Consider the following 27,970-nt stretch of genomic DNA (forward strand, 5'->3'; position numbering starts at 1 on the left):
GTGTGCTCTTTTTAAAATTTCTGCAAGTAATGTTTAGCATGTCACTGGTTCATGATCACTGTAACAAAATTAATAATATGGAGAAAAGAAAGGAAAAAAAGAACTCATCAGTAATCCTGTTTCCCTGAGTAACTGATGTTAATGATTTGTTGTATAACCTGCCCCCACAAATTCCTTGGTCAATATGGTTTTCTTTCATTTGGATTAAAACTTTTTTATTATAGAAACTTTCAAACACATACAGAAGTAGAGAGGGTATTATGACCCTTATAATGTGTCATAAATAATGACGTCTCATTTTTCCTCCACTTTCCTCTGTTCTACTCTAGATTGTTCCTGTTGTTGTTCAGTTGCTAAGTTGTGTCCGACTCTTTGCGACCCCATGGACTGTAGCTGGCCAGGCTCTTCTGTCCTCCACTATCTCCCACTAAGTCTGGATTAGTTTGAGGCAAGTCCAAGACATCATATTATTTCATCTGTAAACACTTCAGTACATTCAAAAGATAAAGACTGATTTCATATACAGCTATACAATGTCTTTAAAAATTTTTATTTTTAAATTCTATTATTGGAGTATAATTGCTTTACAATGTTGTGTTTGTTTCTGCTGTACAATGAAGTGAATCAGCTATATGTGTACATATATACCCTCCCTTTTGAGCCTCCCTCCCACCCCCACATCCCACCTCTCTAGGTCACTGCAGAGCACCCAGCTGAGCTCTTGAGCTATACAAAACTTCACTTATTTTAACAGATGGAAGTAGTTATATTTGTTGTAAGGTGTATACGTAAACTATGTTAACTTTGTGGTCTGAAGTGTTTAGCTATCAAGTGGATTCTTTAGTAGACCAAAATTTTCTGTCACTGAAGTGTTCTGAAGTATTTACCTTGATGTTTAAAAGAAATACTTGTTAAAGCAAGTTTTCATCTTCTGGGATATACTTTTTAAAACTTCCATCCCCTGTAGTTACGACTGCATGTGCCAGGCCTCTAGAAGTTAGTATGTTAAGCTGAACCAACTTGACTGGAGTCACTGTCCATACATAGGGCTTGTTTTCCAAAGAAAAATATTGTTTAGAGTAGCAAAATTATAAGCCTGCCCAGGCATGTTGTAAAGCTGCTGGAAGAGTAACTTGAGAAAGTTTTGTGAATGGAAATGTAGTGCTTAAGTCACATTGTGCTTTAAAAAGTTGTAACAAATACAGATGAATTAAAAAGGAAAAAATAACAACCTTTACACTAGCTGTCTATTTTATACATGCACAATGTGATTTTTATGACTAAAGCTGTAAATTAATTTCTTAATATCAAATACCTTACCAACATTCAAGTTTTCTCATCTGTATGAAAAATTTATATTTTCTTAAATAGTTTATTTGTTAAAATCAGCATCCAAGAAAGGGTTGTTCATTGTTATTGGTTATCTGGCTTATCTTTCTGTTCCTTTTCCATTCTTTTTATATTTTCAGTTATTTGTTAATGAAACTGGCTTTTTTTAAAAATTAATTTATTTATTTTAGTTGGAGGCTAATTACTTTACAATATTGTAGTGGTTTTTGCCATACATTGACATAATGCACATATATGGAATTTGAAAGATGGTAACGATAATCCTATATGTGAGACAGAAAAAGAGACACAGATGCATAGAACAGTCTTATGGACTCTGTGGGAGAAGGTGAGGGTGGGACAATCTTAGAGAATAGCATTGAAACTGGCTCTTTTACAAAGGCTGGCTGAATGGATACAAAAACAAGACCCCTATATATGCTGTCTACAAGAGATCCACTTCAAAACTAGGGACACATACAGACTGAAAGTGAAGGGATGGAAAAACATATTTCATGCAAACGGAGACCAAAAGAAAGCAGGAGTCGCAATACTCATTTCAGATAAAATAGACTTTAAAATAAAGGCTGTGAAAAGGGACAAAGAAGGACACTACATAATGATCAAAGGATCAATCCAAGAAGAAGATGTAACAATTATAAATATATATGCACCCAACATAGGAGCACCACAATATATAAGGCAAATACTAACAAGTATGAAAGGGGAAATTAACAATAACACAATAATAGTGGGAGACTTTAATACTCCACTCACACATATGGATAGATCAACTAAACAGAAAATTAACAAGGAAACACAAACTTTAAATGATACAATAGACAAATTAGATTTAATTGATGTTTACAGGACTTTCCACCCCCAAACAATCAATTTCACCTTTTTCTCAAGTGCACACGGAACTTTCTCCAGGATAGATCACATCCTGGGCCATAAATCTAGCCTTGGTAAATTCAAAAAAATTGAAATCATCCCAGCCATCTTCTCTGACCACAATGCAGTAAGATTAGACCTCAATTACAGGGAAAAAACTATTAAAAAGTCCAACATATGGAGGCTAAACAACACGCTTCTGAATAACCAACAAATCACAGAAGAAATCAAAAAAGAAATCAAATTATGCATAGAAACGAATGAAAATGAAAACACAACAACCCAAAACCTATGGGACACTGAAACTGGCTCTTTTATCTCCTCATTTTCTCCAATTTGAATTTTAGTGACTGTGTGGCCATAGAAACACAACCTGTTTTTTTGTCCCCTACATTTAGAAGCTTGATCAGGTAAATGTTTTATATCTGTTTTTGTCAGACTCTGTATAAATGGTGTATTTTGGTGTTTTTTTTTTTCTTCTGCCACATCAAGTGGCAGGCATGTGGGATCTTAGTTCCTTGGCCAGGGATCAAACTCTCACCCCCTGCATTAGAAGCATGGAGTTTTAACAGGACCACCAGAGAAGTCACAGTACATGTAATTTTATCAAAAGATAACACTATTTGAGAGTGAAGGCCTAGATTTATTCTTTCATTAGATGTTGTAAAGATTAGTAGTTTATCATTCTTTCCTACTTTATTAGCTGGAATATCTATAAAAAGAAGCTCTATGCTGCTTATCAGTTGATAAGGCTGTGTCTGAGTCTTGTTTCCCAAATGAAAGGCTGGATAAAAGCTTGATTGTGTTTCTAATTGCAAATAAACTCCAGATATTGTGTCTCTTTAAAAAAAAAAAAAAAGAATACAGGAGCAGGTTGCCATATCCTTCTCCAGGGGAATCTTCCGGACCCAGGAATCGAACCTGGGTCTCCTGCATTGCAGGAGATTCTTTACCAACTGAGCTACAAGGGAAGCATGAAGTAGACACTTAGAGATTTTTATTTACTTAACTAAAAATAAATAAAAGTTTCAGGCTTTCATTCTGTGCACAAAAAAACATATAAGTAAATGTGATTTTATATATGTCCTTGGAAAAAAATCCTTATGATGATTTTCTGCAGAAAAAATACTTCCCTATCTGTGTGTTTGATGCTACTAAGAATGGCTGGTTGTTTTCCTGATGGCAGATGTGCTGCTATTTATCATGAGCTGTGGAAAATCTGTGAGCAGTAGTGTTGAATCAGCGGAAACATTTTCCTTCAATTGCTAGAAATCATCAAAGTGAAACCTGTAATGCTTGTCAAGTAGGCTCTGGAATAACATTTTGTAAGTTAAGGCAGCAATGAAATGCTTTGTCACAAAAGTGAGAATGATCTAGGCAGGACTTTTTAGGCAGTTTGGATACTAGAATGGGAACAACTGAGAAATCAGTTTATCTGACAGTCAGCAAAAATGTAAAGGGTCTCTGTAAGCATCCTGCAAAGGGAGAATTGAAATGATCAAATAAGGTATACTCTTTCAATTAAAAAAAAATCTACATGGAACTCTGGACATGGGCAGTAAATAAAAAGTTGGATAGGGGACTGGCAGAGAGAGTACAGAAATCTATAAGTAAATTTTAGGTTTCATTTGCAGGTAATCACTTCATTGTGACTGCACATGAGAATTCTTGGAGTACTTAAAAAAAAAATACCAGTGCTAGTGAAGGGCCTGGGCAGATTTGTTTTGTCCTGTTTTTTGTTCCCCAAATGATTCTGATGATCTCATAAGGGCTGGGAACCACAATATTACATGACTTGTCCAAAAAACTCTTTTCGAGCCATAGTGATGAGCAAAAACTACTAGATTAACTCCTTTATATCATCTATTACAAAACTATAAATATTAAAGGGGAAACAAACTAAAATTACTGAAATTTAACTGTGGCAATGTACCTCACCCTATCTAAGCTTCATTATTTTTATAACAAGGAAGGGAGGAAATTGTGGAATTGTCTCTGAATCGTACTAATAGAGAATTATTGTTTTTCTTCATTTTGTGGCATTTCAGGAGGTGTTGTAAAAATATCAGCTATATGTGCCCCATATAGCTGATAGTCCTGGCGTGCTGCGATTCATGGAGTCACAAAGAGTCAGGCATGACTGAGCGACTGAACTGAACTGAACTGAATCTCTGTTTTGTTCATTGTCAGAGACACTCCTTCCTCTGAGTCTGGAACACAGTAGCTGCTTTGTATATGTTTATTGAAACAATAAAATTTATTAAAATGGAGGGAAAAAGCTGATGGTGGGCAACCTGTAGAGAAAACATTAAGTGCCAGAGATGTCCAGGGCTATTGGAGAGGGGGAAACGTTGCTTTTGATATAATTATCTTGGGTATCTCATAGAATTAGACTCCTGATTTTAGTGGCAAGAGAACGGTGTTACTAGGGTTGGATGAGTCTTGGTGAAAGGGTGTACATATCATTTGGATTACCAGGCTGATGCTACATCCAACTCTTAGGGTTCCATCTCCTGCAGAAGCAAGAGAAACTAGGGCCCAGGGACAAACAGCTACCATCTCAGAGGAATCACTGTTATTTCATCATTTTAATGAAGTATTCATTTTTTTTTGTTTGCATATACATTTAGTTTTATTTCAGCAAATTTCAAAATCTGGTCTAAGCCCAAGTGTATAACACCTGTGATCCTTTAACTTTCTTTCTTTAGTAACTTAGGTCTTCAATGTAATGTGTAAAATGAGATTTGGCAATCATAATAATAACCATGGGTAATAGAATAGTAAATATGCCCAGTGATACAGACAAAATACGCACCTGGGAAGGACCAGCTTGGGTGTCTTCCACCAGGAGATCTCTCAAGGTGGCCTCACTTTTTTTTTTTTTTAATAAATTTATTTATTTTAGTTGGGGGCTAATTACTTTACAATATAGTAGTGATTTTTGCCATACATTGACATGAATCAGCCATGAGTTTACATGTGTTCCCCATCCTGAACCCCCCTCCCACTTCCCTCTCCATCCCATCCCTCTGGGTCATCCCATTGCCCCAGCCCTGAGCATTTGTCTCATGCATCCAATCTGGAATGGTGTTCTGTTTCACATATGATAATATACATGTTTCAATGCTATTCTCTCAGAACGTCCCACCCTCACCTTCTCCCTCAGAGTCCATAAGACTGTTCTATGCATCTGTGTCTCTTATTCTGGCTCACATATAGGGTTATCGTTACCATCTTTCAAATTCCATATATGTGCATTAGTATACTGTATTGGTGTTTTTCTTTCTGGCTTACTTCACTCTGTATAATGGGCTCCAGTTTCATCTATCTCAATAGAACTGATTCAAATGTATTCTTTTTAATGGCTGAGTAATATTCCATTGTGTATATGTACCACTGCTTCCTTATCCATTCGTCTGCTGATGGACATCTAGGTTGCTTCCATGTCCTGGCTATTGTAAACAGTGCTGCGATGAACATTGGGGTACACGTGTCTCTTTCAATTCTGGTTTCCTTGGTGTGTATGCCCAGCAGTGGGATTACTGGGTCGTATGGCAGTTCTATTCCCAGTTTTTTAAGGAATCTCCACACTGTTCTCCATAGTGGCTGTACTAGTTTACATTCCCACCAACAGTGTAAGAGGGTTCCCTTTTCTCCACACCCTCTCCAGCATTTATTGCTTGTAGACTTTTGGATAGCAGCCATTCTGACTGGCATGAAATGGTACCTCATTGTGGTTTTGATTTGCATTTCTCTAATAATGAGTGATGTTGAGCATCTTTTCATGTGTTTGTTAGTCATCTGTATGTCTTCTTTGGAGAAATGTCTGTTTAGTTCTTTGGCCTATTTTTTGATTGGGTCGTTTATTTTTCTGGAATTCAGCTGCAGGAGTTGCTTGTATATTTTTGAGATTAATTGTTTTGCCTGTTGCTTCGTTTGCTATTATTTTCTCCCATTCTGAAGGCTGTCTTTTCACCTTGTTTATAGTTTCCTTTGTTGTGCAAAAGCTTTTAATTTTAATTAGGTCCCATTTGTTTATTTTTGCTTTTATTTCCAATATTCTGGGAGGTGGGTCATGGAGGATCCTGCTGTGATTTATGTCGGAGAGGGTTTTGCCTATGTTTTCCTCTAGGAGTTTTATAGTTTCTGGTCTTACGTTTAGATCTTTAATCCATTTTGAGTTTATTTTTGTGTATGGTGTTAGAAAGTGTTCTAGTTTCATTCTTTTACAAGTGGTTGACCAGTTTTCCCAGCACCACTTGTTAAAGAGATTGTCTTTTCTCCATTGTATATTCTTGCCTCCTTTGTCGAAGATAAGGTTTCCATATGTGCATGGATTTATCTCTGGGCTTTCTATTTTGTTCCATTGATCTATATTTCTATCTTTGTGCCAGTACCATACTGTCTTGATGACTGTGGCTTTGTAGTAGAGCCTGAAGTCAGGCAAGTTGATTCCTCCAGTTCCATTCTTCTTTCTCAAGATTGCTTTGTCTATTAGAGGTTTCTTATATTTCCATACAAATTGTGAAATGATTTGTTCTAGTTCTGTGAAAAATACCATTGGTAGCTTGATAGCGATTGCATTGAATCTATAGATTGCTTTGGGTAGTATACTCATTTTCACTATATTAATTCTTCCAATCTGAAGTATTCATTTTTAAAGTAGGAAATACCCCATGAAAATACTCTGACATAATGAAGAGTGAGAGACTTGGAAGCATGGGAAGTTGAAGTTACTCTTTAAAGCATATTTTAAGATGGATAGTTTCATTAAGTCATTGTGACTTGATTGGAATAGATTTGGATAAGCTTTTTTTGTTTGTTTGTTTTCTCTTAATTTTTACACTTAAAGGAATACCTGTAATAATACACTACCTAGAGAATTTGTACCTTCATATCTTTCATACATTTCATTGGTATGATGTTATACTTTTATATTAATTGTATTATATCATATATGTTAAATTTACAATTTGATTTATATTGCCTCTTCTTTTCCAGTTCTATTTTTTAATGAATTTTTCTCTTTTCAGAAACACAGGGTAAAAGCAATCAGCAAGGGCAACAATAGACTTTTAACAAGAGTTTCTGAGCAAACACTATCCAAAATCTGATAATATAAATATAGGAAATGAAAAGCAGCAGAAAGCAAAAACGAAAAAAATTCCACTAACATTTTTATTAGCCCTATCATATTGAACATCAACTTTTCCTTATTTACAGACATAATAATTTTCTATATTTATAAGAAACTTAGATTTTCCTGGCAGATGGGCAATAGAAGATACCATCTCAGCATTACTTTTTTTTTTTTTTCAAAATTCTGACAAAACTTTTGTCAAAACTTGTGAGGGGAATTTCAAAAGAAAGTTATTAAACTGTATTAGATAATCATTTAATAATAGAGAAAAAGTGTTAATGTCAGCAGTTAACATCAGCCAAGTCAGCCAGCATTATAACTCAATTATAACTTTGGCTAGATATGAAACAGAAGAGACACAAAAGGAAAAGTCATGTGTTGTGTTGTTTTGGAAGTCTTGCCCTTAATTTGAACTCTTTTGACTGGAACATAAAATCTCAGGAAATTCAAGCCAGTAGAAATTCTACTTCTCTCTTGGCTAACATAGTATAGCACTGTGCAACAGCTGAAAACCACATTTTTGTGTGTTTATAATTTAATTCTCTTCTACCACCTGCATGTGGCAAATAATCTTTCCACAGTTGCCAATTGTAGCTTTGCCAGCTGCTGGACAAAATGGGGGATAAATTTAACTTTCTGAAAACATTTTGATCCACTAGTTATGTATGCTCTAGACAGGCTCATTCTCATTGGTCATCTAGAATTTGCTACTGCATAAGTGGAGTGGATGCTGTAGGTTCAGCTAGTCGGCAGTGTACTGAGATAATAATTGCTATTTGAAACTGTTCATCAAAGCTGTTTAAATTAAAGGGAAAGGATGGGCAAACATATCATGAGTTTCTGTATCTAAATAGCTCAAACAGTTAGTACAAAGGGAGTGTGACTCAGCTGAATAAGTGAACATACTTTAGAATTCTGTGTACTTGGATTCGAATTCTGCTTCTTCCTCCTTATGGCTGTGTGACATAGAAGTAAGTTTTATTACCTTTTTAAATTACAGTTTCTACATCTATAATACAGGGATTATTTCTACCTTATGTATTTATTCAGCCCTCCTTGGTGGCTTAGATGGTAAAAAATCCTCCTGCAATGCAGGAGATCCTGGTTCAATCCCTGGGTCAGGAAGATCTGCTGGAGAAGGGAATATCTACCTACTCCAGTATCCTTGCCATGTCCATGGAGAATCCCATGGATAGAGGAGTCTGACGGGCTATAGTTCATGGGGTCGCAAAGAGTCAGACACGACTGAGTGACTAACACTTTCATGTACCAGACAGTGAAAAAGTACTCAAGGTACAGTGCTCAACAAAACAGCTATGGCTATTGATTTAATGGAACTTACAGCATAGGGAGGGAAGCATATATTTAGAATGAAAGTGAAAGTGAAGTCACTCACTCATGTCCTACTCTTTGTGACCCCATGGACTGTAGCCCACCAGGCTCCTCAATCCCTGGAATTTTCCAGGCAAGAGTATTGGAGTGGGTTGCCATTTCCCCTCTCCAGGGAATCTTCCTGACCCGAGGATCGAACCCATGTCTCCCGCATTGCAGGCAGATGCTTTTACCGTCTGAGCCACTAGGGAAGCCCACAGATAAATATATTAAGAATACCCACAAATAAATCTATGATTTCAAATTGGGAAGCTGTTGTGAAGGAAGGTATTGTAAAGTATGCAATATCATGAGAACCCAATTTAGGCTGAATAATTAGTGAAGTTTTCTGCAAATAAATTATGTTTGATTTGAGATTGGAATAATGAATATAGGTGTTTTGTGAAATGGAAGGAAAAAAATGCATTTTAGGAACAGGAAACAGCATGTGCAAATTGCTATACCTTGCAAAGGTATAGCACTTGCAAGGAACTGACTTAAGATAAAAGGAGTAATAATAGTGTGAATTTAGGCTAGATATAGAGATTATAGAGGGATTTGGCCATGTAAGAATTTGAAATTTCATCTTAAAAGCCAATGAAAAAGGGTTAAAGCAGAAAAATGATAAAATCGGATTTGCAATTTTAAATGGATAGCGCATGTACTATTTGGAGAATGGACCAGGGGAGAGAGACTGGCTTAAGCTGGATGCTTCTAGGTGCAGTCTTGGGGAAATACGGTGGTAGCTTCCAATATGGTTGAGATAAAAAGACAGGATTCATAGATAGTTAAAGAAAACATCATTAGACTTGTGATTGATATAGAGAAGGGAGTGGAAAAGGAGAGAGACTTGCCAGCGTTGATTCTTGTTCAGTCTTGAGGAACTGAGAATATGGTTATTCTATTCAGTGAACAAGGAAACCTCAAAGAAGACTAGCTTTGAAGAAAGGATGTTTGGGACATGTTGAGTTTTAGGCAACTTTGACACACGTGATATATACAGGAGGCCTTCAGATTTGTAGATTTGAAGCTGTAGAAGAGGTAAAACATGATGATATAAAGTTGGGAATTGTCAGTGATTTGATGTCTATTAAAGTCAAAAATGCAGATTAGATTACCTGGGGAGAGAGTAGAGTATAGGAGAGTAGAGTATAAGAAGAAAAGAGGGACAATAACTAAGCCTTTCAATGCAAAGAAATAGAGGAAAACAACAGACTGGGAAAGACTAGAGATCTCTTCAAGAAAATTAGAGACACCAAAGGAACATTTCATGCAAAGATAGGCTCGATAAAGGACAGAAATGGTATGGACCTAACAGAAGCGAAGATATTAAGAAGAGGTGGCAAGAATACACAGAAGAACTGTACAAAAAAGATCTTCACGACGCAGATAATCACGATGGTGTGATCACTCACCTAGAGCCAGACATCCTGGAATGTGAAGTCAAGTGGGCCTTAGAAAGCATCACTACGAACAAAGCTAAAGGAGATGATGGAATTCCAGTTGAGCTATTTCAAATCTTGAAAGATGATGCTGTGAAAGTGCTGCACTCGATATGCCAGCAAATTTGGAAAACTCAGCAGTGGCCACAGGACTGGAAAAGGTCAGTTTTTGTTCCAATCCCAAACAAAGGCAATGTCAAAGAATGCTTAAACTACTGCACAATTGCACTCATCTCACATGCTAGTAAAGTAATTCTCAAAATTCTCCAAGCCAGGCTTCAGCAATATGTGAACCATGAACTTTCAGATGTTCAAGCTGGTTTTAGAAAAGGCAGAGGAACCAGAGATCAAATTGCCAACATCCATTGGATCATCAAAAAAGCAAGACAGTTTCAGAAAAACATCTGCTTTATTGACTATGCCAAAGCCTTTGACTGTGTGGATCACAATAAACTGTGGAAAATTCTGAAAGAGAAGGGAATACCAGACCATCTGACCTGTCTCTTGAGAAACCTGTATGCAGGTCAGGAAGCAACAGTTAGAACTGGACATGGAACAACAGACTGGTTCCAAATAAGAAAAGGAGTACATCAAGGCTGTATATTGTCACCCTGCTTATTTAACTTCTATGCAGAGTACATCATGAGAAATGCTGGGCTGGAAGAAACATAAGCTGGAATCAAGATTGCCAGGAGAAATATCCATAACCTCAGATATGCAGATGACACCACCCTCATGGCAGAAAGTGAAGAAGAACTAAAGAGCCTCTTGATGAAAGTGAGAGAGGAGAGTGAAAAAGTTGGCTTAAAGCTCAACGTTCAGAAAACTAAGATCATGGCATCTGGTCCCATCACTTCATGAGAAATAGATGGGGAAGGAGTGGAAACAGTGTCAGACTTTATTTTTGGGGGCTCCAAAATCACTGCAGATGGTGATTGCAGCCATGAAATTAAAAGACGCTTACTCCTTGGAAGGAAGGTTATGACCAACCTATATAGCATATTTAAAAGCCGAGACATTACTTTGCCAACAAAAATCCGTCTAGTCAAGGCTATGGTTTTTCCAGTGGTCATGTATGGATGTGAGAGTTGGACGGTGAAGAAAGCTGAGCACCACAGAACTGATACTTTGAACTGTGGTGTTGGAGAAGACTCTTGAGAGTCCCTTGGACTGCAAGGAAACCCAATCAATCCATCCCAAAGGAGATCAATCCTGGGTGTTCATTGGAAGGACTGATGTTGAAGCTGAAACTCCAATACTTTGGCTACCTGATGTGAAGAGTTGACTCATTGGAAGAGACCCTAATGCTGGGTAGGATTGGAGGCAGGAGGAGAAGGGGACAACAGAGGATGAGATGGTTGGATGGCATCACTGACTCGATGGACATGGGTTTGGGTAGACTCCGGGAGCTGGCGATGGACAGAGAGGCCTGGTGTGCTGCAATTCATGGGGTCGCAAAGATTCAGACATGACTGAGTGACTGAAATGAACTGAACTGAACTGAACTATGCCTTTAGGGATATCAGTATAGTCTAGGTAAAAACCAGATACAAGTGAGAGTGACTGAGAAGGAGTGACTGAAGATTTCAGAGGCATGTGGCATCCTCTAAGTATTTCACTCAGTAAAAACACTTTTAAACTGTTTTTGAGAGTACCTGTACTATTTTGTGTTTCCACCAGCAAAATATATGAGTTCCAGTTTGTCCACAGTCTTGACAAGCACCGAGTAGTGTCAGTTCTTAGTTTTCAATTTTTTTTTCTTTTATTAGATGTGTATCAGTTTGGTTCAGTTCAGTCACTTAGTCATGTCCAACTCTTTGTGACTCCATGAACTGCAGCATGCCAGCCTTCCCTGTCCATCACCAACTCTAGGAGGTGCTGTAAAATCTAATTGTGTAGGTGCATATAGTAGTATCTCATTGTTTTAATTTACATTTCCCTAGTGGCTAATAAGTTTGGAACTTTTTTCATATGCTTATTTTGTGTAAATCTTCTGCATATCTTCTTTGGTGAAGTATTTGTTCAAATATTTTGCATACTTAAAAAACGGGGATTTTTTTGTTGTTGTTGTTGTACTGTTGAGTATTAAGAGTCCTTTATATATTTTGGATATAAGTCTTTTGTTAGATATGTGATTGGTATTTTCCCCCAACCTATATAACTTTTCCTTCTCTTGTCAATATCTTTTATGGAAGAAAAGGTTTTATCTTTGTAATGTCAGTTTATCATTTTTGAATTTTATAGATATAAGCTTTTCGTGTTTGATATGTGGGGAGAGTGTGTAATTTCCTCAGTTCTGTCTCAACACAACAAAGATTTGAAACGGCGGACAAGTATTACAGCTTGGTTACAGCTCAGAGTTTTATTTGGTAAAGAAAGTCCATCCCTGAGGTGTGTCGGTGGGCCACTCCTTTAGGAGAAGCCCCAATCCATTTTGGCTTCTTCTTTTTATACGTTTTGTCTCCTCCCCTCCACTAATCTGCCTTATGCAAATTAAGGCTAGCCAGGAAGGGGACATGTTTGTTTCACCAGAGGCTCTCACTCCAGTATTCAGATTTTTCCTTTGTTCCCTTTTTGTGGGCTTTTCCCTTTCTTTGTCTGTCTGTTAGCCACTACCATTTGGGACTCTTCTTTCCTATTACAACTACCTGACATATCTAAGAACTCTTTGAAGAGACCATCATTATGCTACACTGAATTTCCTTTGTGCCTTTGAAAAAAGTAATTATCCATACACACGTATGGGTCCATTTCTGCATTCTCTGTTCTGCTCCGTTGATACCATATTGTAGCATTACGTTAGATTTTGAAATTAGGTAGTGTTAGTCTTTCAACTCTGTTCTTTATGCAGACTGTTTTGCCTATTCTAGATCCTTTTTATTTCCATGTGAATTTAGAATCATCTTGCCAATTTTTATATAAAAGCCTCCTGGAGTTGTGTTTCGCATTGGGCAGAATCTCTAGAATAACTTGGGGAGAAATGAGACTAGATAAGCTTCCATGAGAGAAGAAGTAAAATTCACATTTTGCCTGCAATGGTTATGCCACTGAGTACTTGTGTTTGGACTGGTGGGCAGAAAAAAATATGAAATGGGCTCCAAGAAAACTAATTGTGAAAAGAGCTAAAAGAAAAAAGAATATTTGACTATTAGGAATGAAAATCCTGGTAGGGTTAAATGAATGATTATTAATTATTGTGGATTCAATACATATGCAAGAGACATTCAAAAGACACTGAGTGATTTAAATTTGAGAGAAAAGCACACTCTTTTCACATAAAAGAAACATTCAAGACTTAATGGTTGCTCTAATGGATGCAAAACAGAGTAATGTTTTTAGCTGGATTGGGAAGAGATTATACCAAAAGAGTTGAACTGAATTTTTGTGCACTGTAATTTCTGTCTTAAATAAAATAACAGTAACCACTGTGATGCTATCCATTTCCCTAACTCAAATGTCTGTAATTAAGAAACTGAATTCACCCATCTCTACTTATTATGAATGTCAGAGTTTTTAAGCCTTAATAGCTTTCAGAATGCTTCTCAACTGAGGAAAATTTCACAGACTCAAATAAAAATGTCTCAAGGATATCCAGGAGCTAATGGATGACTTGTTTCCTTGTTTTCTGTCTTTATTAATAGATACAAAGAGAGCTATATTACATAATTTACCTCATAGACTTTAAAGTTTCTGCTTTCTTAGCCTATTTATTTCTGTTGCTATTTTAGTACTCAGTACCACTTGAAATACTTAGAGAGATGCCTGAAGAGGTGTGTAATGATGCAGAGACTAGGAGGAAGGGACTAGTCAAGGAATTAGTACAGAAGATGCCTATGAGTGTTGGCTAGGCAAACAAAACCCTTTCTTTTTAACATGAAAGTCTTTCAAAGTAGACTTTGTTGACTTATCGACTCCTCTGCCTCTTGCAATAACAAAACAGGAGTTAATATTTCAAATGCTTACTTTATAAAAGACAGGTTGCTAAGGTCAGCTCTTACCCTGAAGAACACTAATTTCTTTGTTTCACTGCATTTCTCAGGGTACTGTGGTTATCTGTAATAGTCCAAATCAAGGCTTGAGATGAAGTAGAGTCTATACTCGGCCATAATCATCCTCTAAATATGAGTCATTTTCCTGAAAGGAAGTTTATAAAAGATCTGACATACCTCATAATCCAAGGTTTAAAACTTTGTGGAAAACCTATAAGCTTATAGTGTAGATAATTTGATCTTACTTTTCAGGAAGTGATCTTGTTCTTCATCCACTTAATACATCTGTAATATCTCAGGGAAGGACTTTGAGGTGTTCATTAAAAGTTTGTTGAATATATTGAATAATTGATAGAACAGGGACTAGGATCTCAGTTCCCTTAATTACTAGTTCTTTTTTCTAATTACTTTAAAGGTAAAAGTTAAGCTTCAACAAATTAGACACAGTAAATAAATTCCCTTACAAGAAGCCAGTTTACAAGTGTTTTGTTGCTTTTTATTTTTAAAACCAACTAACAGCCCGACAGCCAAGTTTTAAGTCTCCCTATCCTTAAAAGTTTGGAAAAGTAGTTTAAGATATTCTGCTAAGCTTCCAACAACTGACAAGTTTCCTTCCTCGTATTTTGAATTGCTACTTCATTGACTGACTGTGACACCAATATTGCATTAGCCTGCTTCACAAACGGGTAATGGAGAGATAAGGGGATTAAAACTTTTGGAGACATATTTGGCAATAAAAATATCAAATCTTTCACTAGGCTACCGACAGCATTTGGACAACACACAGATCAAATTTTGAGGCATTCTAAGTCACAGAAATGATTTAAAGGAGCCTAGAAGCAATGTAAAATGAAACTGGATTTCAACACACCTGGGAGTTAATGGTATCTAAACATATCAGTCTCTACCTCTTTTGCAATACAAAAAAAAAATTCTAAATATTGGCATCAAGATAATCTGGGACTCTCAAATGATAGAATTAGTTACAGCGTAGGTCCTCATTAAAGGCAATATATGAAAGGGTTTTCTGAATTTTATTTTAGTGTGTATTTTCACAAATTCTCAAAGGCTTCCAGGGCTCTATCTGTCATCACAATTTTCAAGAGATGAGCAGTCTTTTTAAAAAATATAAGTTGCGGAGAGTTGTTCATATAACAACAGGTGAGTTTCCTGTAGCGGTGTTACATTTACCTTTATATTTAAAAAAATATTTTAAATTAAATGAAAACCTAATCATAATTGAAGGGCAGGCTTTCCAGGTGGCTCTAGTGGTAAAGAACCCACCTGTCAATGCAGGAGACACAGAAGACGTGGGTTTGACCCCTGGGTAGGGAAGATTCCCCTGGAAGAGAGCATGGCAACCCACTCCAGTATTCTTGCCTGGAGAATCCCATGGACAGAGGAGTCTGGCAGACTACATTCATGGGGTTGCACAGAGTCAGACATTACTGAGGTGACTTAGCACAAATAGCTTAAAATGTCAAATAATGTTACATGTTATGAGAAATGATCATGCCTGCCACGTTCCCAACACTATCTTACAGTATTTTGGTAATTACTTCTGGTATTTATCTCCATGTGTATGTATTAATCACTCAGTTGTGTCCAACTCTGTAGCCACTAGGCTTCTCTGTTCATGGAATTCTCCAGGCAAGAATACTAGAGTGAGTAGCCATTCCCTTCTTGAGTGTCTCTTCCTGACCCAGGGATCAAACTCGGGTCTCCTGCATTGCAGGCAGATTCTTTACTGTCTGAGCCACCAGGGAAACACATTTACCTCCATATATCTAACCAACTAAATACTCCATTACTTTGCTTTGTCATTTTTGAACATTATGTGTTGGCTTTCTCCTGTAGTGATTGTAGATTTTATGTCTCTTATGCCCTCCTTTTCTGCTTCTTTAACTATGTATATAGATATTAAGTTTTTCTGTTAAATTCATAGTTACTCCTTCTATAGTGTGATTATATGAAAAAGATTAACTACCAAGCCAAGTAGTATACCTTGTTTATATTTCTGTTCTTGTACATTTTGTTTTTTCAGCTAAGAATCATGTTTTTCATGCTTTGAGAATTACCTAATTTTCTTTTCCGTTTGTTTATTTTTTTCTTTCATTTGCTTGATTTTCTTTAGTCTATGACATCTCTGTTCTTCTGTCCTCTCCAAGAGCTCTGTAAAATGCCTTCTGTTACAATTTTCCAGGAGTCAGTCTTATCAGTTAGTATATCTACTCCAGTTTTGTTTGTCTTTGGTAAATTAATCATGAATCTGACATAATTCCACTCTCCTCAGCTATAGTTGCTTGCTAAGATCTGCTGAAATGTTATTTGGGGAACTCCTTTTTCCTCTCCCCTTGAATCTCTAATTCCTGTATTTCTTTTCCTTGCTGTATCTTCTCTGGTAGATTCATGATATTGAATTCATGAGAGGTAAAATTTTAATATCCTTAGTGTCAGATAGTGTTTTCTTTTTTCTCTACCCTATTCTTTGACTAATAATTTGGATTGATACACACATTGAGGTCAGAAATGATTTCATTTTAGCAATAAGAAGGTCATGTTCCACTGCCTTCTGATCTTCATAATGTTTTTTCTCCTTCTCTTTGCATGACCTAATCCTTCTAGGATCATCTGTTTTTTCTTGTTCTGAAATTGTGTAAGGATATACCTTGGTACAGACCTTTTTACATCCATTTTGCTAGGCAGTATTCAAAGGACACTCATTTCCTTCTGTTTCAGAAAATCTTGTATTTTTTGTTTAAAATACTTTACTTTCTTCTAGTTTCCCTGTTTCTTTTTTTAAAGGGCTACTTCTTCCTCCCAGCTTAATCAAGATATAATTGACATATATCCTTGTGTAAATTTAAGGTGTACAACAGGATAAATTTGATATATGTGTATACTGAGAAATGATTACAACGTTAGAATTCCTAGAAATTCTTTAATTTCCCTTTGGGCGTCCTGTGTCATCCCATAGTTCCTTCATTCTTTTCTTTATTTTCTCTCTCATCCTCTTTTCTTCCTGCTCCTCCCCTTCCCTCTTTTCCCCTTGTTCTCTCTTTCTCTCTCTCTTTCTTTCTCTTCTCCCTCCCTGTCTTCCTGCCATTCCTCTCTTCCTGGCCATCACTTTCCCTCTTGACACATTCTGGGGGATGTATTTGACTTTATCAACTAACCTTTCTTCACTCATGAATAAAAAAAAAATAAGTTCATCTGCCATATTTTTAATACCTGAGAACTTTATCTTGCTCTATAAATATTCATTTTGAGGCATGTAATATTTTTCCTTTAACAGATGGGATAGTCATTTTTAGCTCACTGATAGTATCATTTATAGCTTACTATAAAATTTCTTCTGTTCCCACCATTCTCTGTGTCATCTGAGTATCTTTCTTTTCTTCCTGTTGATTTGGTATATATTTCCATGTGGTAATTTTGCTTGTATGTTTGGTATTCTTGACTTTCCATTCATTTTAGAATGAGTCGCTGAAACACTAGTGGAAGTTATGTGCATTGTTGGGCATGGATAAATCATAGCTTTTTCTCTAGGATCATCAAGTAATCAATCAATGTTATTTTTTTTTCTTTTAATTTTGAATCTTCAAATGTCAGTATATGAAATGAAGGATTGACTACTTTTGTCTGTAAAGGACAAATTAATATTTTAGGTTTAATGGGTACTTTACAGTAATCATCACAACTGCAGATTGTTGCCAACTTATAATGGCTTGACTTAAAGATTTTTTGACTTTGTGACTGTGTGAGAGTGATATACATTCAGTAGAAACCATACTTCAAATTTTGAATTTTGTTCTTTTTTGGAGCTGTGATATGCAGTAGGATACTCTTATGTGATGCTGGGCAGTGGCAGAGAGTCACAAGTCCCAGTTAGTCACATGACCATGACAGCAAGCAGTCAACATGCTGACAACCATTCTGTACCCATACAACCATTATTTTTCACATTCAGTGAAGTATTAGATAAATTACATGAGATATTCAAAACCTAATTATAGAATAGGCTTTCCATTAGATGATTTTGCCCAACTGCAGGCTACTGTAATTATTCTGAGTACATTTAAAGTAGGCTAAGCTAAGCTCTGGTATTTGGTAGGTAAGGTGTATTAAATGTATTTTCAATTTAAGATATTTTCAGTTTATGATGGGTGTATTGGGAAGTGTAAGTTGAGGAAGATCTGTACTCAACTCTGCCCTTATAGTGAGTGAATAAAGCCACAGGCAATAGTAAATGAATGTGTGTGGTTGTGTTCCAATAAAACTTTATTTATTAAAAAAGTAGTAAACTAAATTTGGCCTGAAGGCTCTAATTTGCTGACCCCTGACAGAGAACACTACTTTTAGGGCTTCCATTTCTTTAGAAATAATTTCTCGAAATTTTTTACAAGGAGTTGAAGATAAGGCGGGAAATCAGTCTGCTGGTGTTCTAGACCTGGGCAGGGAAAGGCAGCTGAGGGTTGTACCATTTAATATGGAGATCCTCATTTATTGTCTTATCTTTACCCCCTCCTGCTTGACATCCCCAAATCCTATACTCCTGTAGTTCAATTTCTTAATAGTGTTTCTCAACCTAATGTGCATAGGAAAAACCTGAGGACCTTAAAGTGCAGGCTCAGATATATGAGGTTTAAAGTTGGACTGGAGAGTCTATATTTCTGATAAGTTTCTAAATGATGTTGATGCTGCTGATCCTCAAAGAACATTTTGAATTGCTAGCAAGGGAATAAATACCATATTTTTTATGCGTAGAAGAGAGAAGAAATCTAGTTTTCTCTCTACAGGCTTTCAAACAATCCTAATGTTTCCTGCCCCATTTTTCACTCAGGCCTTCCATGGCTCAGATCCCTGAGTCTTTCTAGTTTTCTATAAGTAAATTGACTAGCTTTTTGTCAGTGTCCTTTTCTATAGGCAGCTAGATTTTCAATTCCTGTTCTGGTCATGTTCAGTTATTTATTTATTTTTTTCATTTATTCTCCAATTTTGTGTATATATTTGGGATTCCTTTCTTTGTTTTAATGAAGATGGAGCTTGTACTTTGTACTTTGTAAAAAGCATTTGGAATAATATTTTTGAGGATGGAAAGAAGAGCATGTTTGAAATTGAAACTGAATTAGAAAGTAGAGTATCACAAAATATTTTCTTGAACTATTTATCAGGCATAATGACAAGTCAAATTTTTATTATATCCAACCTGAAATGGTAAAGGAATTTAAATGTTCATATATAAGTAACTTCTGGAATATTTCAAAATGTTTGCTGAGGGACAATCATGATTATTCTTTGACTTTTGATTTTGTGTTTTGAATTTGTTACTGAAGAGATTCTTAAGAAGAGCTTCATTTCTCCCAATTTCATTATCTGAATTTATCCTTTGAAATATTTATATTCATATTAAAATGAATCAGAGAAATAAACACTTTCTCTCATGGAATTACTTATGGCAAACCTGAACCAGTGTTCTTGGGGTTCCCTTGTGGCTCAGCTAGTAAAGAGTTTGCCTGCAATGCGGGAGATCTGGGTTTGATCCCTGGGTTGGGAAGATTCCCTGGAGAAGGGAAAGGCTACCCACTCCAATATTTTGGCCTAGAGAATTCTATGGACCTCATAGTCCATGGAGTCGCAAAGAGTAGGATACGGCTGAATGACTTTCACTTTCAACCTGAACCAACATTGGGAAGTAGATAAAATTTGTTTTCATTTCATTATCCTAATTCCAAACAAAGATAACATGCCTTGACTTATCCCTGAGGTCTCCCCTTTGCCTGAAAAGCTTCCCCTCTGTTTTGTGACTCAGGATTTCATGTGCTAGATATTTGCTGTCTATCATTCTTTGATGTCCTTCATCACAGATTACATATTCTGTATCATAACATAATTTGTCTGTTTAATATGTTATGGATAGCACATCATTAATGTAATGAATCTCTACATGGTATTTGAGTAGTTATGATAGTAGGCATATTGTTGTTCTGCTGGCCTGAAATTATTGTCTAAATGCTTTGAATCATAATAATTTGCTCTGTCTAAAAAAGTATTAGATTAAAAATCATAAAGATTGCCGTAAACAGTAAAACATTAGATAAATAAAATTTCTCTAAAGTAGGGCATTACATGAGATTCATTTGAAAATATATGTTATTCTAACTTTGTGTCCTTCTACACATATTAGTCATGTTAAGAATATATATATATATGTATATACACTATATATGTGTGAGTGTGTGTGTTTGTGTGTGTGTGTGTGTGTAATCATTTTGGTACTTGGAAGAGCAAAAGCCAAATTGCATTCATATGTAAATTCTTTCTGAGGATTATGTGACTGTTGTGTATATTAGGTAGGAATATATCTTAAAATTACAGTTTATATGCAGAAATTTCTTGAAAAGTGTTATTAATTTAGAACACTTTATTTTTATAGAATAAAGCTATGGAGAAGTGAGATTGCTTGCAATATATTTCAAAATATACAGGTATTCAAAATTCCTTTTTCTTCCCTCAGATTATTATTTCTGATGATAATAAAATGAGTGCATTCTTATAAAAATTCCAATATGGATGATTACTTGCAGTGTGGAACATTTCCTTCCAGAAATTTTATCCATATAAAAGATCTATGTATAACTTTGTTTAACATTAAAGGATAACATTATATATAATATTCTATAATATGATTTTCATATTTCTAAAAATTATAGGTAATAATTAATTCTATGTGTGTGTGCTCCATCACTCATCATATCTGACCCTTGGTGACCCCATGGACTGTTGCTTGCCATCTCCTGTGTACATGGCATTTCTCAGGCAAGAAAACTGGAATGGGTTGTCATTTCCTACTACAGGGGATCAAACCTGCAACTCTTGCATGTCCTGCACTGGCAGGTGGATTCTTTACCACTGTGCCACCTGGGAAGCCCAATGAATTCTATAGAGGACAATAAAACATTTCACATTATAGAATCTGATTTCATAGCCATATCCATGAAACTATAACTAGCTATAAAAATGTTACACCCTAATGAATAAAAGGAATGCCTAATAAACTTTGTCACTCTATAACTTAATTTGTAACTCTAATTTATCTCTTATTTTGACAAGCACATTTTAATTTTAATGATTTATGATTAAATAGCAAACTAGTGAATATGAATAATATTTCTTAAAAACCTTATTGCCTTAATATTATGAGATCTTATTAAATTCATGCTGTTTTGGTGAAATGTATGAATTATACTTTGTTGAAATTATGATACTATGGATTATTAAAAATCATTAGATATGTGAGCACTGACAGAATTCTACAGTTTGAACAAGGATGTCTCTAGATTTTGTTCAGAGGAACTACTTTTTATTTTACTGAAGAGTTGAGCTGTTGGGAACGGAATCGAATATTGAGAGTTGAGAGTGAACAGCAAAGGAAGTGGTTATGCTACCTGTACATCCTACCATTGATTGGAAATTCTAGGAATCCACAGATAATGTGAAATTATCCAGGATATCCCAGTCTGTTGTTCGGGGGTTCATAGGTGAGTAATGGACTGGTGATGAAGGTTCAATCCCTTCAGCCTTTTCTTTTCTAGGATGTTCCTCTTGAAGAGTCAGGAGAGCGTGTTTGAGAAGACTAAAAGTGTATGTTAAAATTATACGAGACATCAAAAGAGACACAGATAAATAGAACAGTATTATGGACTCTATGGGAGAGGGCGAGGGTGGGATGATATGGGAGAATGGCATGGAAGCATGTAAATTATCATATGTGAGGCAAATTGCCAGACCAGTTTCAATGCATGATACAGAATGCTCGGGACTGGTGCACCGGGATGGCCTGGAGGGATGGGATGGGGATGAAGGTGAAAGGGGGGTTCTGGAAGGGGAAAGCATGTATACCCATGGTAGATTCATGTCAATGTATGGCGGAACAAATACAATGTTGTAAAGTTAAAAAATAGAAAATAAGCTAATTTAATAAAAAAAAAATTATACCACTTTGAAACATCTGGATGTATTTCTGATTTGCTAGTTTCTCTTACCTTCCCATCTAGATCTTCTATCAGAGTCAATCCTCAGCAAAGATAGAGAAAGGATAGGATTTACTGGAAATTGATTTCTCAAAGAAATGATGACTTGTCTTCATGGCAGTTTTCCATGATAGAAACAGGGGCTACAGAGTTGATTCTAAGATTTAACTTCATCTTACTCTCAATAACTGTTTTCATGATGATCCTCTGACCAAGTTTTAGAATGGATGGGCTACTTCACCACTTGCATACATCTCCAAACATTTACTAGTGATGTTTACTAATGATTTGTGAATTGGTCTCTTTGGATCCTTATAGCTTCTAGTCCTACACACCAGGCAGGACTTCATGCCATGAGAACTATGTATATATACCAACCAGACAATGGAAAGTCTAAATCAGGGTTGGCAATTGCGCAGCAACTGTGCTTCCATTCTTAACTCCTGCACCCAGGGCAGACATACCTAATCCACCATGGTACTGTTTCTCACTAGGCTTAAACATGACCTCAGAATTCTTTCCACAAGCTGTTTAAGAACCTAGTCCCAAGTTTTCAAAGTTTGTATATAAAGTAAAAATGAATTTGGTCATATGTCCAAATAAAGAGACAAAAACTCAAAAGAAACTAAGATCAATTCCTGTCAGATCAGTCACTTTAAGCCTTTTCTTTCCTGGGCCTGCATTTTATCCTCATGATCTCAGTCTCAGATGCTTTGGATTTCAGACTCTATGTTCTTTGCCTCTTCTTTTTTCTTCCTCCACTGATTCAAGCAGGCCTCTCTAGCGGAGGAGTACTGTAGTAATAGTTCAGTTCAGTTCAGTTGCTCAGTCATGTCCGATTCTCTGTGACCCCATGGACTGTAGCATGCCAGGCTTCCCTGTACATCACCAATTCTCAGAGCTTACTCAGACTCATGTCCATTGAGTTGGTGGTGCCATCCAACCATCTCACCCTCTGTCAACCCCTCCTCCTCCCGCCTTCAATCTTTCCCAGAATCAGGGTCTTTTCCAATGAGACAGTTCTTCGCATCAGGTGGCCAAAGTATTGGAGTTTCAGCTTCAGGATCAGTCCTTCCAATGAATATTCAGGAGTGATTTCCTTTAGGATTCACTGGCTGGAGCTCCTTGCAGTCCAAGGGACTCTCAAGTTTTCTCCAACACCACAGTTCAAAAGCATCAGTTCTTTGGTGCACAGCTTTCTTGATAGTCCAACTCTCACATCCATACATGACTACAGGAAAAACTATAGCTTTGACTACATGGAACTTTGTCTGCAAAGTAATGTCTCTGCTTCTTAATATGCTCTCTAGGTTGGTCATAGCTTTTCTTCCAAGGAGCAAGCATCTTTTAATTTCATGGCTGCAGTCACCATCCGCAGTGATTGGGGAGCCCCTCAAAATAAATTCTCTCACTGTTTCCATTCTTTCCCCATCTTTTTGCCATGAAGTGATGGGACCGGATGCCATGCTCTTAGTTTTCTGAATGTTGAGTTTTAAGCTAACTGTTTTGACTCTCCTCTTTCCCTTTTATCAAGAAGCTATTTAGTTCTTTGCTTTCTGCCATAAGGGTGGTGTCATCTGTGTATCTGAGGCTGAGGTTATTAATTTTCTCCCGGCAATCTTGATTCCAGCTTATGCTTCATCCAGCCTGGCATTTCACATGATGTACTCTGCATACAAGTTAAATAAGCAGGGTGACAATATACAGCCTTGACGTACTCCTTTCCCATTTGGGAACCAGTCTGTTGTTCCATGTCCAGTTCTAACTGTTGCTTCTTGACCTGCATACAGATTTCTCAGGAGGCAGGTCAGGTGATTTGGTATTCCCATCTCTAGGAAGAGTGAACATTGACATTTTAGGAATCAGTTAACTAAAAGGCGCTGAAATGAGTGAATTTAACTCATATTACCATTATATCTACTACTATGGGCAAGACTCCCTTAGAAGAAATAGAGTAGCCATCATAGTAAACAAAAGTCCAAAATGCAGTACTTGGATGCAATCTCAAAAATGACAGAATGACGTCTGTTCTTTTCCAAGGCAAACCATTCAATATCACAGTAGTCCAAGGCTATGCCCCGACCAGTAATGCTGAAGAAGCTGAAGTTGAACTGTTCTTTGAAGACCTACAAGAACTTCTAGAATGAACACCCAGAAAAGGTATCTTTTTCATCATAGGGGTCTGGAATGCAAAAGTAAGAAGTCAAGAAACACCCGGAGTAACAGTTTAATTTGGCCTTGGAGTACAAAATGAAGCAGGGAAAAGGCCAACAGAGTTTTGCTAAGAGAACACACTGGTCATAGCAAACACCCTCTTCAAACAACACAAGAGAAGACTCTACACATGGACATAACCAGATGGTCAACACCGAAATCAGATTGATTATATGCTTTGCACCCAAAGATGGAGAAGCTCTATACAGTCAGCAAAAACAAGACCGGGAGCTGACTGTGGCTCAGATCATGAACTCCTTATTCCAAATTTAGACTCAAAATAAAGAAAGTAAGGAAAACCACTAGATGATTCAGGTATGACCTAAGTCAAATCCCTTATGATTATACAGTGGAAGTGACAAATAGATTCAAGGGATTAGATGTGATAGAGTGCCTGAAGAACTATGGACAGAGGTTCATGACATTGTACAAGAGGCTGGGATCAAGACCATCCCCAAGAAAAAGAAATTTAAAAAGGCAAAAAGGTTGTCTGAGGAGGCCTTACAAATAGCTGAGAAAAGAAGAATAGCTAAAGGCAAAGGAGAAAAGAGAGATATACCCATTTGAATGCAGAGTTCCAAAGAATAGCAAGGAGAGATAAATAGCCTTCCTCAGTGATCAATGCAAAGAAATAGAGGAAAGCAATAGAATGGGAAGGACTAGAGATCTCTTCAAGAAAATTAGAGAAACCAAGGGGATATTTCATGCAAAGATAGGTACAATAAAGGACAGAAATGAAATGGACCTAACAGAAGCAGAAGATATTAAGAAGATGTGGCAAGAATACACAGAAAAACTATACAAAAAAGATCTTCATGACCCAGATAACCACAATCATGTGATCACTCACCTAGAGCCAGACATCCTGGATTGAGAAGTCAAGTGGCCTTAGGAAGCATCGCTACACACAAAGCTAGTGGAGTTGATGGAATTCCAGTTGAGTGATTTCAAATCCTAAAAGATGATGCTGTGAAAGTGCTGCACTCAATATGCCAGCAAATTTGTAAAACTCAGCAGTGTCCACAGGATGGAAGAGGTCAGTTTTCATTCCAATCCCAAAGAAAGGCAATGCCAAAGAATGTTCAAACTACCGCACAATTGCACTCATCTCACACACTAGCGAAGTAATGCTCAAAATTCTCCAAGCCAGGCTTCAGCAATACATGAACCTTGAACTTCCAGATGTGTAAGTTGGATTTAGAAAAGGCAGAGAAACCAGAGATAAAATTGCCAACATCCATTGGATCATCAAAAAACAACAGAGTTCCAGATGTTTGACTATGCCAAAATCTTTGACTGTGTGGATCACAACACATTGTGGTAATAGTTCCCTGTGGTAACTGATTTGAATCCTGGCTATGGCCTTTCAAGCTATGTTATTTAAATCTTTTGTGTCCAGGTTTCATTCTTTCTAGAATAAGTGCTATGATACACAATACATGAGGTAATCTGTTTGAAAACATTTCAGTTTAACATTACATAAATGTCAGGTGTGTTTATTATTGATGAAGATTCAATTTGAGTATTCAGCTAAAATGTGGAACACTTATAGGTTATGTTGAAAAAGTGAAATTATATTAGTCAGAATACTGTGTGCACCTATTATTTTTGGTCAGGTAGATTACATTTGAAATACTGTATCAAAATATGATAGTTTGATCATAAGTGGCATAAAACTACATGAAGACATACTAAAATTGCTCACTAAACTCAGTAGATCCTAGACTTCTGCTTAAACAATTGTAAACGTTTAAAGAGGCTGTCTTTTGAATTCTTATCTCCAATTGCTCTATCACTGTTTAGACAGCACTCCTGGAGAGCCCCATGGACAGAGGAGCCTGGTGGGCTACAGTCCATGGGATCGCAAAGAGTTGGACATGACTGAAGCTACTTGAGCCAGACATCTTGGAATGTGAAGTCAAGTGGGCCTTAGAAAGCAACACTACAAACAAAGGAGTGGAGGTGATGGAATTCCAGTTGAGCTATTTCAAATCCTGAAAGATTTGAATACATGAACCGTGAACTTCCAGATGTTCAAGCTGGTTTTAGAAAAGGCAGAGGAACCAGAGATCAAATTGCCAACATCTGCTGGATCATCGAAAAAGCAAGAGAGTTCCAGAAAAACATCTATTTCTGCTTTATTGACTATGACAAAGCCTTTTACTGTGTGGATCACAATAAACTGTGGAAAATTCTGAAAGAGATGGGAATACCAGACCATCTGACCTGTCTCTTGAGAAACCCGTATGCAGGTCAGGAAGCAACAGTTAGAACTGGACATGGAACAACAGACTGGTTCCAAATAGGAAAAGGAGTACATCAAGGCTGTATATTGTCACCCTGCTTATTTAACTTCTATGTAGAGTACATCATGAGAAACGCTGGGCTGGAAGAAACACAAGCTGGAATCAGGATTGCCGGGAGAAATATCAGTAACCTCAGATATGCGGATGACACCACCCTTATGGCAGAAAGTGAAGAAGAACTAAAGAGCCTCTTGATGAAAGTGAAAGAGGAGAGTGAAAAAGTTGGCTTAAAGCTCAACGTTCAGAAAACTAAGATCATGGCGTCTGGTCCCATCACTTCATGGGAAATAGATGGGGAAACAGTGTCAGACTTTATTTTTTTGGGCTCCAAAATCACTGCTGATGGTGATTGCAGCCATGAAATTAAAAGACGCTTACTCCTTGGAAGGAAGGTTATGGCCAACCTAGATAGCATATTTAAAAGCAGAGACATTACTTTGCCAAAAGTCCATCTAGTCAAGGCTATGGTTTTTCCAGTGGTCATGTATGGATGTGAGAGTTGGACGGTGAAGAAAGCTGAGCGCTACAGAATTGATGCTTTTGAACTGTGGTGTTGGAGAAGACTCTTGAGAGTCCCTTGGACTGCAAGGAGATCCAATCAATCCATCCCAAAGGAGATCAATCCTGGGTGTTCATTGGAAGGGCTGATGTTGAAGCTTAAACTCCAATACTTTGGCCACCTCATGCGAAGAGTTGACTCATTGGAAAAGATCCTAATGCTGGGTAGGATTGGGGGCAGGAGGAGAAAGGGACGACAGAGGATGAGATGGTTGGATGGTATCACCGACTAGATGGACATGGGTTTGGGTAGACTCCAGGAGTTGGTGATGAACAGGGAGACCTGGCGTGCTGCAATTCATGGGGTCGCAAAGAGTCGGACATGACTGAGTGACTGAACTGAACTGAACTGAACTGAACTGAACTGAACTGAAGCTACTTGGCATGCACACACTAATTTAATTTCAGGTAGAAATATTATGCAAGTGTCATTGGAGACATAGTCTCTCTCTTTCCTTAGATGATAAGTTTGGGAAAATTACAATAGATTTCCCCAGTGCTCACATACCCAAATTCAAAGTTGACCTCTCAGTCAGATTTGCAAGATTTAAACTGGTATTGCAAAAAGTCAGTTGAATTCATTCCTAGACAAGGTTTGTTGTGAACTGCCTCATTAAAATAGTCATTCAAAGTAAATGTATTTGTATATGGTATGATAAGGAAGTCACTTCCCTGGTGGCTCAGATAGTAAAGA

The 27,970-nt window shown here is 36.9% G+C and overlaps 1 long non-coding RNA gene across 1 annotated transcript in view; it reads left to right on the forward strand.

Annotated features, from left to right (window-relative positions):
* Positions 1-344: 344 nt before the first annotated feature.
* The window catches only part of LOC145542383 (uncharacterized), a 158,441-nt gene continuing 130,815 nt past the window's right edge, over positions 345-27,970 (forward strand). The window contains exon 1 of the long non-coding RNA XR_014079820.1: positions 345-448. This is a non-coding gene — a long non-coding RNA (uncharacterized LOC145542383). The remainder of the gene's footprint in view (positions 449-27,970) is intronic.

The sequence above is a fragment of the Giraffa tippelskirchi genome, chromosome 3, assembly GCF_054371585.1.
Source record: "Giraffa tippelskirchi isolate mGirTip1 chromosome 3, T2T-mGirTip1v1.2.pri, whole genome shotgun sequence".
Classification (NCBI taxonomy): Eukaryota; Metazoa; Chordata; class Mammalia; order Artiodactyla; family Giraffidae; genus Giraffa; species Giraffa tippelskirchi.